We start from the raw sequence: 15248 nt of genomic DNA on the forward strand, positions 1-15248 counted from the left end.
CCTACATGTCTGCCATATGGATGGTTCAACCACAAATGAAGAGTTTATGGACTATTTTCCATGTATCTTAATCAAGAATGGTTCAATCAGTTTCCAATTGGGCATTTCCCTGATTGGTATGCTATGTTAGAAGCCTTCTTGCATAGGTTCTGAGATGAAATTAATGAAGAATATGTGAGAACAAGTTGGGTGAATTAGAGTAGAATAAAGGCGAGTTCATCCAAGTCTTTGTGCTTAGGATGAGAGCTCTTATTAATCAATTGAGTATAGTTGCAAACGACAAGTCTATGTGAGCCTTATTGATCACAAGTTGTAAGCAAGTTGATTTGCGTAAGCTAGAGATAGTCAATCTAACCAGAACCTATGAGGACCTACTAAATTGAGCTATTGATTTGGAAAAAAGAGAGGGTTTGAAAAACAAAGTGAAGAATAAGGATGCTGAGAGTGACATTGAGGAGACTCTAGCTAAGAGAGATAAGCTAAAAGCCAAGCTGAAGAAGGCCTTAAAAGAATTGGGCATCCAAGGTAAACCAGGTAACAATGATAAGTGGTGTAATAAGTGTTCTAGAGATGGGCATGTGGATAGACATCTATACCAATTTTGGCCACAATGACTTAGACTATTGGTTTAAGGGCAAAAATAGACAAGTGTTGGCAAACAAGGTCACAATTGATAACACTAAGCAACAAACCTCCACATCTTGAGTAGAAGGACAAAGGTAAGAATGGTAAAGAGAAGAGTGATTTGTCTAAAATTAAGTGCTTCTATTGGGGAGAAAATCATTTGCATTACGATTGTCCAATCTGGGTGGAACACTTAAAATTCTTAAAGAATAACAAAGAGGTAGATCCAAAATGCCAAGCAATTGTAATAACTAAATTGCTAGAAATAGTTGATGCTCAAGAAATTACTCATTCAAAAGGGGTAGTGACAACAGTCAAAGGCATTGGCACTTTCAATAGGGACATCGATTAGAAGCCACAGAAGGAGTTGGCAGCAAAGATTGCAAGGGAGTTGAAATGAAAAGCACCAACAGTTGAAATGCCCAAGAAGTTCCAACACTCTGTTATTACTGAGCACCTCCAGATCTGGTTCTAAAGAAGTAGAATCCGTTATGCCACAAGAAACTAGCACTAAGTTGGATCAAGAATGGGAAACGTTCAAGAACATGCAACTCACTTTAACTTTTTCTGAACTGATGCAAATAGCTCCATACTATCATGACTTCTTTGCTCAGTGGATCAAGGAATCCATTGAGCAACCCAAGGAAGTGCAAACCTTAGCCACCATGCCCATTATTGATACACCAGTTGTAGACAAAGAAGTTCCAGTCATCACTATCAAGATTAAGAAGTAGACTATAGCGGGTGTAATAGTGGATGGAGGCTTAGGAGTGAACATCATTTCTGAAGAAATTACCCAAAGACTAAAGTTTAAGTCATATAAACCATCACCATTCCGAGTGCATATGGCAGACTGACTAGTTGATCCTAAGGGTATGCTACAAGATGTGGTCATCTCAATAGGCAACATCTATTATACATTTAGTTTTATTGTAATCACTATTCTTACCCATTTTTATTAGGGAGACCTTGGCTAAAAAGTGCAAAAGTACTCCATGATTGGGGTATAGAGGAGATGACTATTAAGACATAAGGTCAAGATGTGTGTATACCAACCAATCCTCAGAAGGTTATGAATTGTTGTTGTCCCAATAATCTAGAAGTTAAAGATCCATTTCTGCAAGATGTTGAATCTCAGTAAATGGAGTTGCATCAAGGGATCTATTTGTCATATATAAGGACGTGTTTGCATGGAGTTATATAGATTTGAGAGGAGTTCCTCCTGAACTATGTCAACACAAGATACCTTTAGTCCCAAATGTTAAGCCACTTTGGTAACAAAAGTATAGGATGAATCAGAATTATGGTAAGCAAGTCAAAGCTAAGTTGAGAAACTTTTACAAGTTGGATTTTATATATGCAATAGACCAAACTGATTGGATTTTTCCTATTGTATTTGTGCCTAAGAGAAATGGCAACTCTAAGTTTGTGTGGATTATCAAAAATTAAATGATGAGATAGTTATAAATCCATTTCCCATAACTTTAACTGTGAAATTTTAGATCAAGTTGCAGGACATGAGATGTACTCATTCATGGATGGCTATAGTGGATATAATTAGATTATAGTGGCTCTTGAAGACCATCAGAGGCTACTTTTATTCTAGAGTGGTGCTACCAAAGTAATGTCGTTTGGATTGAGAAATGACCCATCCACTTTTCAAAAGTCTATGGTGGAAACCTTCAGAGATTGAGCAGAGATTACCTCAGTGAATTCATTGCAATTTAAGAGGGTGTTCTATGTCCGAGTTGGTATTCTACTCGGTCATGTTATTTCTAAGGATGGAATCAAAACTGAGCCAAGTAAAGTCAAAGCCATCCAATAGATGCCCGAACCTTAGAATGTAACTCAATTATGTTCTTTGTCGGGTTTATCGATTTCCATCACAGGCTCATTAAAGACTTTGCTAAGATTACAACACCCTTTTATGAATTAACAAAAAAGGATACAAAGTTTGAGTGGAATGATGAGTTGACTATAGTTTTCAATGATCTTTAAAACCCAAAAATGGCTACTTGAATTCTCAGACAACCAAGATGGGATGCTTATTTTCATGTTCATGTGGAAGCTTTTGGTAATATGTTGGGTATTATTTTATCCTAGTATCTAGTATATTATGCTAGCAGGTTACTTACACCTACAAAGTCAAACTATACCACCATCAAGTGAGAATATCTAGGAATGGTTTTAGTGTGGAGAAGTTAAGGAATTATTTACTTGGGAATCCTTTTGTATTCTATGTGGATCATCAAGCCTTACTTTATCTTATCAACAAGACTAAAGGATAGCTTGTTCATTGGATGCTACTGTTGCAAGAGTTCAACTTCAAGATTAATCATAAACTAAGTAAGACCCATGTGGGTGTTGATTGTTTATCCACGTTACCATCACCCGAGCAAACTCAAGGAGCTGACACGAAATTACCAGATGTTGATTCATTTGCAATTGATTATTGTGAGAATGAATATGCCAAGTTGGTCAATTACTTGTCTCAAGGCACATTCCCTAAAATTATGCATCGAGATAAGCATAGGTAATTAGCTCTTAAGGCTTGGAAATATACTCTAATTGGTGGATAGCTCTACTGATAGTGTGTAGATGTGATTCTTTGCTGATGGGTGCTACCTCATGAACATGTAATGGTGTTGCAGGAGGCATTGTTCCTCACCACAAACCTACTTGTAAGACTTGTAGCACTTTCAAGGTGAGTTAACTATTTGAAAAGTCTTATAAGTAGGTTTGTGGTGGGAGACATTGTTCAAAGATGAAAGAGTAACTCATGCTACATAGTTCTTCATGTCATAAAATCCTAGTCCTAAACATGTCATGCTACTCTGAACTCTATGCTATTTAGCAGGAATAACTCATGCTACTTAGTCCTTCATGTCGTAAAATTATAACTTTTTATGATAAACAGCACAACATATTGTGATATCTTGTGTCACAATTGAGAACTAGCATAGTTCAATAGCTAGATAATTCCAAGCTGCATGGTCTACTAATAGGTAGGGTCTATCCAATAGCATGTGCTACTCACTACATTATGCTATCTAGATTGGTCTTCTAACAAGCATGGTCTAATAACTAGCATTTGATGCTTCCAAGTATTGGTTGCTAAGTACCATGGTTTGATAACTTGATGATGGTAACTAGCATGGTCTAATAACAAGCATGGTTTTATCTACATTATGTTAACTAGCAAGGTTTGATAACTAGCATTTGATGCTTCCAAGTAGATGCCAATTAACTACATGGTTTGATAACTAGCATGCCCCGTTAACTATTTAATGCTAACTAAAATCTCCCATTAACATGCTTTGACCTAGTTTATGTTGACTAGTATGGCCTTATTACAAGCATGGTTGAACCTAACTACTACAGTCTTATAATAAGCATGGTTGGACCTAGATTGTGCTTAGTAGCATGGTATTATAACAAGCCTGGTTGGACCTATATTGTGCTAGCTATCATGGTGTAATAACATGAAGGGTCTGCTAAATAGCATGTTGACATAGTAAGCATTGTCTGATAACTAGCATGGTCAGATACTAAGCACGGTCTGACATTTTGTAGGTTGAGCTCTTCCATAGGTTTAAAGAAAGATATCCAAACTGCAACATTGGTCTGAGACTGTTTGAGATAATGAAGCCTTTTTTTGTACAGAGGTTGGGGCATAGATACACATGCTACTATGAGTACCACGTGTAAATGATCTTCCTAAAGGATGCATTGAACCACATGCAGTCTCTTACATTTGGGCTCCATGGAGCACGATGCAAATGCACATGTGGCATTTTTGCCACAAGTGATGACACAAGCATTGGTTGCTTGGCTTCACATCACACTTTCAAAGGTAGCGCACATCTATGGGAGTCAATGATGTGCCCAAAAGAGACTAATACATCTTTTGATAATAGAAAGTGTCTCATGGGAGAGTGCAAAAAATTTGATTCGAAGAAGTTAAAAACGTGCTTCTTAGAGATGGAAAAGGGGGGCAAGATTTTGTCTGTAAAGGTATTTGAATATGTGCAGTCAATAGATAACATGGAAACAAGAAAAAGAGAAAAGATACTTTGGACAAATACATTCCATGCTTGGAGTTTCTTTAGCTCTTGAAGACCAAGCTCAAGGTCTTTATCACACATAACTATGTAGACCAATGGTAAGCAAAACAATTCAAGAACTACATACATCAATTTCCTAATGATGTGGTTGTTTCAATTGTAGATTTTGCTGAGAATTATGCATTCAAGGAGAAAAATGAGATCTCGTCTATCCATTGCCATTAAATTCAAATAAAAATTTTTGTACACATAATGTACTATCGCCAGGCAGCCCGAAAGTAATCAAAACAATCCATGTCCATATTTGATGATAGGGTGGATGACACATTGTTCATCCAACATTGCTTTATGTTGCATTGTGATTGGCTACAAAAATAGGGTGTTGTTCCAAAAAGAATTTGGGTTTGGTCAGATGGTGCAGCCTTATAGTTTAAGGCTGCTAGGTTGTTCTATTTTATTGCAAGAAATGCCAGAGTGATAGGGATGGAGATGAGCTAGTTCTTTTTTGGATCAAGGCATAGCAAGGGAGAGCATAATGGTGCTTGAGCCATGGTAAAAAGAACATTGACACATGAGCAATTAAATCCCAGTGGTCCCTTCCTGAAGTGTGCAACTGATGTGGTTACTTTTCTACAAGACTTCTTCTCAAAGACAAACATAGCATATCCTTCAAAAGAAAGGGAATGCAGCCGTGTGTTTTGGGGGATTAAATTGGGAGATGTAAACAAAGAGGTGAAGTGGAATTGGTTGTGAGAGTATTTCAAAGTCTCGTTCCTTGCATGCATTTTGTGGTCATAGCCCAACGGATACAACCACCCTGGTAGCAAGCTCATTGGCATGCTTATGTGAAGCATGCATGCATTCACAATGAAACCACTACCTTAACAAGGCCCATGTGTAGCCCTGGGCTTATCACACTATGGTACCACTACCTGATGATGATGAGGTCAATCATAGATGAGGTGAATGGATATGAAAGTGTCACGTATGAAGGCCAATATGATGTATTAAGTAGCACGTTGTGTGTTGGTGACACCTTTTTAGTGAATCCAGATGTAACAACCAATGCTAAGGATGCATATTTTTATCTTATCAAGTGCATTGTAGTGAAGGAGAAGGTAAAAAAGGGGTATATTGATGAATGGAAGAATGTGATTGATAAAGGTTCCTATGTTGTGAAAGGGTTGTACTACAAAGCAACTAGATTCCTACTCCTTCAAACTAGACAATAGTATCCCCTTGTCCACATACTAGATAATAGTAGCCCCTTATCCACATACTTTTAAATCTGGTACATTGCATCAAAACACCCATGGAGTGTATGCCAAAGAGAAGGAAAATGTACACAATCACCCCAAAAAGGTACAAGGCAATCTATAATAGCATGCCCTTTGGGATTTGATATGAACCTTTGTTGGTGTTGAAACTACTTTTGTGCCTTGTTTGTGAGTTATGTACTGTTGACTCTGTGCCAACATGAACTTATGTAGAAAGGGAAGGTGATACAACTTTGTGTTACAACTTTGTGATACAACTTTGTGTTACAACTTTGTGTAACAACTTTGTGATACAACTTTGTGATATAACTTTGTGTTACAACTTTGTGATACAACTTTGTGTTACAACTTTGTGTAACAACTTTGTGATACAACTTTGTGTTACAACTTTGTGTAACAACTTTGTGATACAACTTTGTGTTACAACTTTGTGTAACAACTTTGTGTTACAACTTCTAGATACAACTTTGTTGTTTCAATGGTTGATCTTTCTACTGCATCCAAACTTGCACTTATGTTCAAAAATTGATGAGCATAGTCTTCTATGGATAGTTCCTTTTGCTTCAATTGCCTTAACTTTCTTCTGACATCACTGGGGGTTTTCTCTTTGAAACCTCTCTGAAAATTGTGTGTTTAATTCATCATAAGTGGCCACCGCATATTCCAACTAGTGTGCCTGCAAATTGCTGCAATTTTTATAGTTCTCCAAGAAAAGTGTCAAAGCTATTGGCTCGCCACCGAGTTTCAAATTGAGCAACATGACTGTCTGGATCTTCTTTATCCTTACCATGAAACTCTATAAATTTGCACTTCGAACTTGCTACATGTGGATGTGCCATTAGGTGAATTGGTGTATTCAGCCTATGTGCTAGTGGACTTACAGGTGCTAGTAGTGATGAATTGTATTCAGACTTCTTGGACTATTTAGCAAGATATGAAAAGATGGATTCTATTTGTCTGGGTTGGATTTTGTGTTTGAATTTGCTTTCCTTTCTTCGTCCGATTCTTCATCCAATTTGTTCCTTTTTCTTCATATATTTTGTTAAAATTTGCTACTTTTTCTTTAGATCTTTTGTCCAAATTTGCTTCTTTGTCTTCAGATCTTTTGTTCGTTTTGAGAAATAATGGAATGGAGCTACCTTGCTCAAGAATTCGAGGAAGACTGGGATCGGTGGATTGCCTAAGAAGCAAAAGAAGAACAAAATGGAGCTCAACTCCCACCCTTGATTCAAACATAGACAATAGAGAAAGAGGAGTCTATTTGATAGCTCGTCAAAAATCTTTTGACAAGTACAACAAAGATTTTTACATACCATGTTCTAGAAACATGATTTTCCACATTATAAGAAGCTCCATGAGGGGATGGCTACAGCCACTGGTCTAGTGCTACCTCAATTCCTGCTAGAACCAATTCGATCATCATTGAGGAGACTAAGGATTAGTAGAAGGGGGACCATTAGTAGTTCCCTACCCTTGTCACATTTCATGGAAAGATTGGTGGTTACAAGTTCTCAATTGATAGATTTTGGAGGTTTAAAAGAAAATTTTTCCATCAAGGTAGCCAAAAAAGCTCTGCTTATTCTCTCTACCATGGACGAGGTTGAGAGTAGCACGGAGTTGAAGGAAGCCAATTTGAAGATCTTTGGCAGATAGTAGTGGGCTGGCATACAACCAATTGACATCATTCTACATGATTGATGATGCACCAATTTGAAATTTAGCCCAATTATAGCAAGAAGTGGTCAGATCTCATTGTTCTAGGGATTGGCTTCAAGCACGCCACAAGGCTTTGAGATGTATTTCCAAAACCTCTCATTTTAGCAATGCATATGAGTTTCCAGATACATTCTTGGTGATAGGTTTTTATTCTACAAGGCCAATGGTTTTGCCTAACCACCTACCATCAACCCAAAGCAAGACTCAGTTTTACATAAGTACAAAAATCTATCTGTGACTTCTAGCTTTCTGTCATCCTTATCTCTATAATAGCTCGAGGACCATCATATCAAGCTTCCTCTAAATGTTTACCTCCCAGCATGTTAAAAGTCACTGACCCATCCATGAGCCCCCCAAATGAGGAGGACAAGAATCAGTAGACTGTAGGGGTTGGGGGGTACCTGAACCACATGATTGGGCAACAAGTCTACATTTGTATGGAGGGATGGCTGTAGGGATAATGGGCTTGAATTTGGCATGATGGATGAGACAAATTTGCATGGAAGATGGCAGTGTGAGTAGGTTATAACATGGGTTTCCAATGCCTATTTATAGTCCTGACAGCATGCACCTATACCGAAGACCCATGCTAGGTCGAGTGGTAGGGGCTGGTTTCCAGCCTATATAAACCTCTTCACACTTCAACAACTTAATAGAAGCCTCAACAATTAGGCAGTGCACTAGATTGTGAAGTGTTCTCGATAAGGGAGTTCTCATCATAAATTATCCCAGTCCCTTTTGCTAGAAAATTGTTGTGCTCACCTTTAAGCCTATTTTGCCCAATATTGTGGAAGAATAAAGTCTAAGATCTCTCTCTCTCTCTCTCTCTCTCTCTCTCTCTCTCTCTCTCTCTCTCTCTCTCTCTCTCTCTCTCTCTCTCTCTCTCACATTCAAAATAGGACGATAGAATCACTCACACCTCACTGATCCTTCAACTCCAAGTATAAACACTAACAGATGAATAGAATAATGCAAACCTCACTCAAGATAGACACCATAGAGATGAGAGAGAACTCAAATATATGCATCCACCAAACAGTGGGAAAACTTGCTCAGGATGAGCTCTACAAAACATCCAATAGATGTTGGAATAAACAATCTCTAGAACTCTCTACCAAAATTGGCCTCTCAACTACTGTATAGGGTTGTCTGTGGTCGAGGCTTCTGCAAGGCACTGTATGAGAAAACAATGAGGGGAGGGGGGGTTATATAGGCCAAGTCTAGGGCCAAAATGCCTAACTAGGGGGGGGAGGGAAACTTTGCCCCCTGTTGAATCGACTTCTCAACTGCCTCTTAGCATATTTCTAGGTCAGAACTTTGGGCCCCGACCCTACCTATGTTTTCTTGGCCTATAAAAGGGCCATGTGCTAGGCACATGAGCTATTGCTACCATGCCTATGTACATCCCTACAGGACCTATTGGGCCCTGCTACTACAATCTGAAATGGTGCCTTAGATCTTGCGAGATGTTGCTGCTGCTGCTTATCACCCTCTTGATGTCACCTATGTGATGAGTATCCTTCCCCATCCCTCTATCATCTACTGCCCCCTTGTCCCCTCAAATTGGGGTCTCATATGTGCCCTCTCAATGACACAACTATGGGCCAATCCCCATGGACTGAATGAGGTGCTCCAAGGGAGTGCCTTCATGAAGATGTCTGATATGTTGTCAGTAGTTGGGTAGTACATTTACTCCATGATCTTGTCAAAGATGAGCTCCCATACAAAGTGATAGTGGACTTAGATATTCTTCATCCGTGCATTGAACACAAGGCTAATGGCGATGGCAATACAACTTTGGTTGTTGCACATGATCACTGTCGCATCCTCCTGAGGCACGTCCATGTCCTCCAGGATCCACCTGGGCCACAACATCTCACATGCTACTGTGCAAGTAGCCCTGTGCTCTACTTTTGTCAATGAAAGGGAAACAATGGGTTGTTTCTTGCTCAATCATGAAACAACCCCTGATGTAAGTATGAAACAATACCCTGTAGTCGATCACCTGGTGTCACCATCACCTACCATGTCATAGAATCTACCCAACTTGATGCCTTTATTATAGGTAATACCATAGGTGCATGTACCCTTTAAGTGCCTCAGCACCCTCATGCCTACCTCCAATTGGCATTCATGGGTTTCATTAGGAAAAAAGGGAACTCATTTTGGGGCCTTTTAGCCAAAATGAAAAATCCCTCTCAATAACAAGAGGATCAGTGTAATATTGGGATCATTTTAAAAAACTAGCATAATTCCATTAAATAAGAGAAATAGATAATACTTTATAGATGTACAACTACAATAATAAATGAAATGATCCTTGATAAGATTCGAGATCTGACAATGTCATCATTGAAAAAGATCAAGGACTTAAATGTGGTTTCCCTCCTAATATGGTTTTCCCACTTGCATTTTGCCCATTGGCATGTTCAATTGACTTTGTGATGAACCAAAGATTCGAATGTGCTTTCTCTCCTAAACTTGTTTTCCCACTTGCATTTCACCTATTGACATGTCTGTCAGCTCTCTTTCATGACTCAAGGATTCTCCAACTATCCCTCCTAAACTAGTTCTTTTGTTTGCGTATCACCCATTTCCAAGTTCTATTCTCTTTCATGAATCACCCATAGTGATAGGAAATGCAAGGCGTCCCAATTCAAAACAGTGTGTAACTCATAATGCAAAAGACCTTGACATAGAAGTGAGAATTTTTTCTCATCAACCTATAGCTTACATATCATCTATACAGCTTGCTAATGCTCAAGACCAAGATATAAACATTAGCTCTTTGCTTTGTCGATTTGTTTCTTTGAGTTTTCAGATGTTTTTTAGATTGGATTAGTTTCCAATGGATCGTGATCATGCATTGTGCAAAACATTGTGTTGATCAAAATGCCAAGGACCATGATACAACCATTTTGCCAACCTATTTCTTAGAATTTTCAGGTGTTCAAGTCATTGGATTATCTTCCATAAGTGCTCTATGGCGAGACGGGAACCCATGATCACAGTTGTGCAAAATGTTGTGTTGATAAAAATGTCAAAAACCAAGATATCAATGTGAGCTCTTTACCTTGTCAACCTGCTTCTTTTACATCTTCTCTAGAAATTGCTAACAGGGTAAGTGTAGAAGGTTGCTGGCAAAGATTAGATGTAGTAGAGGAGCAGCTTTTCCACCAGGACCAACTTCCACAAATGCATCATGATCCACCAGTACATGAGCATCAGCTGCTTGGTGGTGAGCCTGTTGTGTCCAAGGGTTTGCAGCCTCTACCTCATGAGCACCCAGCTTCTGAGGACCCTTCACATGTGTAGCCTCTACCTCATGAGCACCCAACCCATTCACATGTGCAACCTTTGCCTTCATCTGCATATGAGGACCCTTCACATCAACAGTCTCTAACTTCATCTGCACAAGAGTAGATGATTTCATTAGTTGTTCTCTAAATTTTTGCTATGACATTGTATTGCAATATACAACACCTATAATCTTGAGTTTTGATTTATCTCAACTATCCCATTTGGGATGTCTTTGCATCAAATTGTGCTCTCTCTTCTTTGTAGTACTTATTAACATGTACTTTTAATTATTGGTGTGAATTACAAAGCAAAAACATTGAATTAAAATAAATACTTAAGGTTTACCTTCTTGTTGTTGAGAATAAATGAAAATCCTTTTGAGACACTACCCTATGTCTCCATATGAATGTTGTGGCACAATTAGGCAAGTGTACAGCATTGTTTGAGTGATATAACACTCAACTAGTGTCTATTCTCATTAACCATAATGTCAAGTGATTCATTCTCAGGGGAAAAAGAGTTAAGATCTTGGTCCATCGGAACTAGTTCCTTCCCAATTGCATTTAAAGTAAAAAGAAAATATAAAATTATGAGTCACAATCATGTACTTAAGTTTAATCAAGCTGTGTACAACCTCACAGTACACTTTGTTGGATGTTGTCGTATTCTAACCATCACCTAAGAAGTCTTGAATGTCTTCATCTCCATTTGCTTTATTATTTTGCAAACCTTGATTGAACATTTGTTGAACAACTCTACAAAGACTATGATTGGCATGTGGATGTTTATTTTGACAATTCTAGTAGCAATGCCAAGCCATAAAGATCATTGTAATTCTATAAACATCTTGGCTCTATATGTCTCTCTTACATTGCCCTGACAAATTGGCCAGTCCATGGTATCCCATGCTAGGAGATCTTGTTTTTTAAACACATCCTACGTATTATCTTTGTCTAATAGTTGGTAAAAATGATCATAGAGAAATAAACCTGATTGAGATAACTATGTTGCAATTCGACCTTGATATTTCAGTTCTCTTATTGCCCATGTAACACATTAAAGAATCCTAAAATGCATTATACGTGCTACCACTGCTCATAAGATGAAGGATATATACTTGAAGCAAAAAATCAAATATTGGGGGTCAAGAATAAAGCAAAAAAGTTATGGTTAAGAAACGTGAAGACTCAAAGGGAGCAATAATTTCTAAAGCAAAAAAGTTTGAGTTATAAAATATGAAGTATCAAACAAGTCACTTACAATTGGGTCTATGCTGTGGAAGATAGTTTGGATAATCCTGCAACACTAGTTCTTTATGCATGTACCAAGATTTCCTTTTTGGCTTTCTTTCCATCCACTATTCTAAAATCTTTCACCCTACCCTTCCAAAAGGCCTAAAAAGGTATTACTTGATCATGGTCTCTTCCTTCTCGTGGATTGCATTTGCACCTAGCTTCCTTTTGAGGAACATTCATAAATGATGACTCCATGCTTGGCATGTGTCCCATTTTTGTGGATATAGACTCTCTTTGTAGGTTCTACACATTGTTGTTGGGGTACCCATACTTCTTTTAGCACATTGCATGGTCTATCAATAGTTGCAAGTGTTGTTGGAATAGGAGAATTTCCTACCTTTTGATACATATTTTGGGAATCCATGCCCACCTTAATCTTCTATCCAAGTGATGATGTATATTGGGTACAAAGTTGTGCACATCTTTCTTTAGTATCCAGATAGATTTTTTCCTTGGTTGTTTGGGTTGCATATTGTTGTAGTTGTCTCCTAAGCTATGTCAATTGTTGTTGCCAAGTATTTTGGAATTCATGCATTAGTTGAACATGCTCTTGGAAAACAGTCTTGAGTTATTGTAGATCTTGTGTGGGCCTATTCCTCTTATACTACACTCTTGAATGTGTCAAGAATAGGGCTTCGAGGCCTTTGATAAGAGAGTGGATCCGGTTGTTGTACCTTGTAGTTGTCTTTGGGGAATCCTCTAGTGCATGGCCAACATGTAATTCTTCTTCCATGGATGGCATCCATATTTGAGATTTATCCAGAGGATGCTTTGTACATCCTTTGCATGCAAAAGTGTTGCGCTTAAAGAGGACTTGAAGAGCCCTAGTGATCGAGATATTCTTGACTGCCACACTTTGGGTTTGCATCACCTAAGAGACATGTGTTACAACCTTCTGGTGTAAGGATTTGGATTTCTTCCCCCTTTGTGCACTTTGCTTTTGTGAGGGTTGGTTCTAGGTCCTCAGTTGATTACACATTCATATTGCCTTTCTTAGCTCCTTTCTTCTTCTTTTTATTTTTACTTGTTGGTTGACTTGCCATTGTGCACATGTTAGTGATCGGGGTTTCTCTTGAAACCATTGCCAAATTACCCTCATTGTTGTCTGGTGAATTTGATGCTTCTAAATGCTTTGCACTATGTGCATCGATGGAGTTAAAAGCGACTTCACTTGTGTCATTATTTGATTTGGAAACCTATCTTTCTAATATTGCTTCAATCATTTCTCAACTCTTCTCAATTGATTAGAAGACGAAATGCCCATGACATGGGCACACTTATTCATGGAACGCTTCCTCCACAAGGTAAAATGCCTTATCAAGCACAATAATGTGTAGAGAGATTTCCAAACTAGAGTGGAAGTCTTGGAAATGGCCCATCTTGATGTTTTTTAGCAATTTAAGCAGCTTCAAGAGATGCTGAGGGAATCAGATGAAGCTGTTGCACAGAGTGAGGAAAGAGTGGAGGAGATGAAGCAGAACATCTACAGCCTTAGGATGAGGGAGGAAGGAATCAAGAAGCAACTTCTGTGAAGATAGTGGGAGAGAGGGAAGAAGTCTCACTTGCGGCTTTCTCACATACACAATGGGGGAATACACACACAGGTGGAGGCTGAAAATAGTTTTCCTCTTCTTAGTTGTGAAAGCCAAAAGAACTCTAGTACAAAGAAATAGAAGAACCCTATATGTGGGTCTCAAACCAAACTCAACTAACTAAGGTGGCATACTAACTGAGCCACAAACTAGAGTAGATAAGGATAGCTGTCATCCAGCTATTATTCTGGGCAGTGTACCAACCGCATCTACAGCTAACAAGTCGGTGACATAAATACACAACGGTCACCCTAGCATATCACAAGTGGAGCTTGATATCTCAACACTCACCCTCGAGCTCAATCCCAATTCTTGCACACCAAGCAGGTCTCTAAACTTGCGCAGCTTCTCTGCGCCCAATGTCTTTGTGAATATGTTAGCGACCTGATCCTTTGTGCTGACATAAACTAGATCAATAAGACCTAGTAAATCCTTCTCCTGCACAAAGTGATAATGCACCTCAATGTGCTTTGTCCTAGCATGATAGACTGGGTTATTTGCCAAGTGTATACTCCTCATGTTGTCACAATAAATGACAATTGGCCCATCTGTAGACTGATGCATATCATAAAGTAGCTTATGCAACCAAGCTACCTCACATGCAGCCATTGTTGCACCCCTGTACTCAGCCTCTGTGCTCGACAAGGCAACTGTAGGCTATTTCTTGCTGCTCCAGGTGATTGCAGCACTCTTAAAAGAGAACACATATCCACTGGTAGATCGTCTATCAGAAGTACTACCAACCCAATCAGCATCACTGTATCCATGCAACTATATCTGAACCCCAGCCTCATAAAATAGTCCATATTGCAATGTGGACTTCACATACTTGAGTATGAGTCTAGCCGCATCCAAATGCGGTTTCTTGGAGCCTGCATAAACTGACTTACCAATCCAACAGCATAGCTTAAATCTGGCTTGGTAATAGTCATATAAATCAGATCTCCTACTATGCGTTTGTACATAGTAGGGTCTTCCAAAAGTCACCTGCATCTATGCTCAGCTTCACATTCTACTCCAAAGGAACTGAAATAGGCTTACAACCTGTCATCCCATATTTGGACAGCATGTCCAATCCATACTGCCTCTGCAAGAGCTATATCCCACTTGGTGATCTAATCACCTCAATGCCCAAGAAATAATGTAGCTCTCCCAAATCCTTCATCTCAAACTTCTGCTTCAATAGCATTTTCACATGGACATCTTCATCACTATCACCTGTGATGATCAAATCATCAACATAAATGACAAGCAGCATAATACCTTTCTCTGTTTTTCTCACATAGAGTGAGAAATCTGCCTTGGAAATCTGAAAGCCAATAGTGACAAGATAATGTCCTATCTTGTTAGACCATGCTCTAGGTGCTTGCTTCAAGCCAT

At 38.8% G+C, this 15248-nt stretch overlaps 1 pseudogene; it reads left to right on the forward strand.

Annotated features, from left to right (window-relative positions):
- LOC147886019 (uncharacterized) overlaps nt 1-6090 on the forward strand; it is a 35378-nt pseudogene extending 29288 nt beyond the window's left edge.
- Nucleotides 6091-15248: the final 9158 nt, after the last annotated feature.

This window comes from Dipteris shenzhenensis, chromosome 25 (genome assembly GCF_047967505.1).
Source record: "Dipteris shenzhenensis isolate YYH24624 ecotype China chromosome 25, Dip_SZ_1.0, whole genome shotgun sequence".
Classification (NCBI taxonomy): Eukaryota; Viridiplantae; Streptophyta; class Polypodiopsida; order Gleicheniales; family Dipteridaceae; genus Dipteris; species Dipteris shenzhenensis.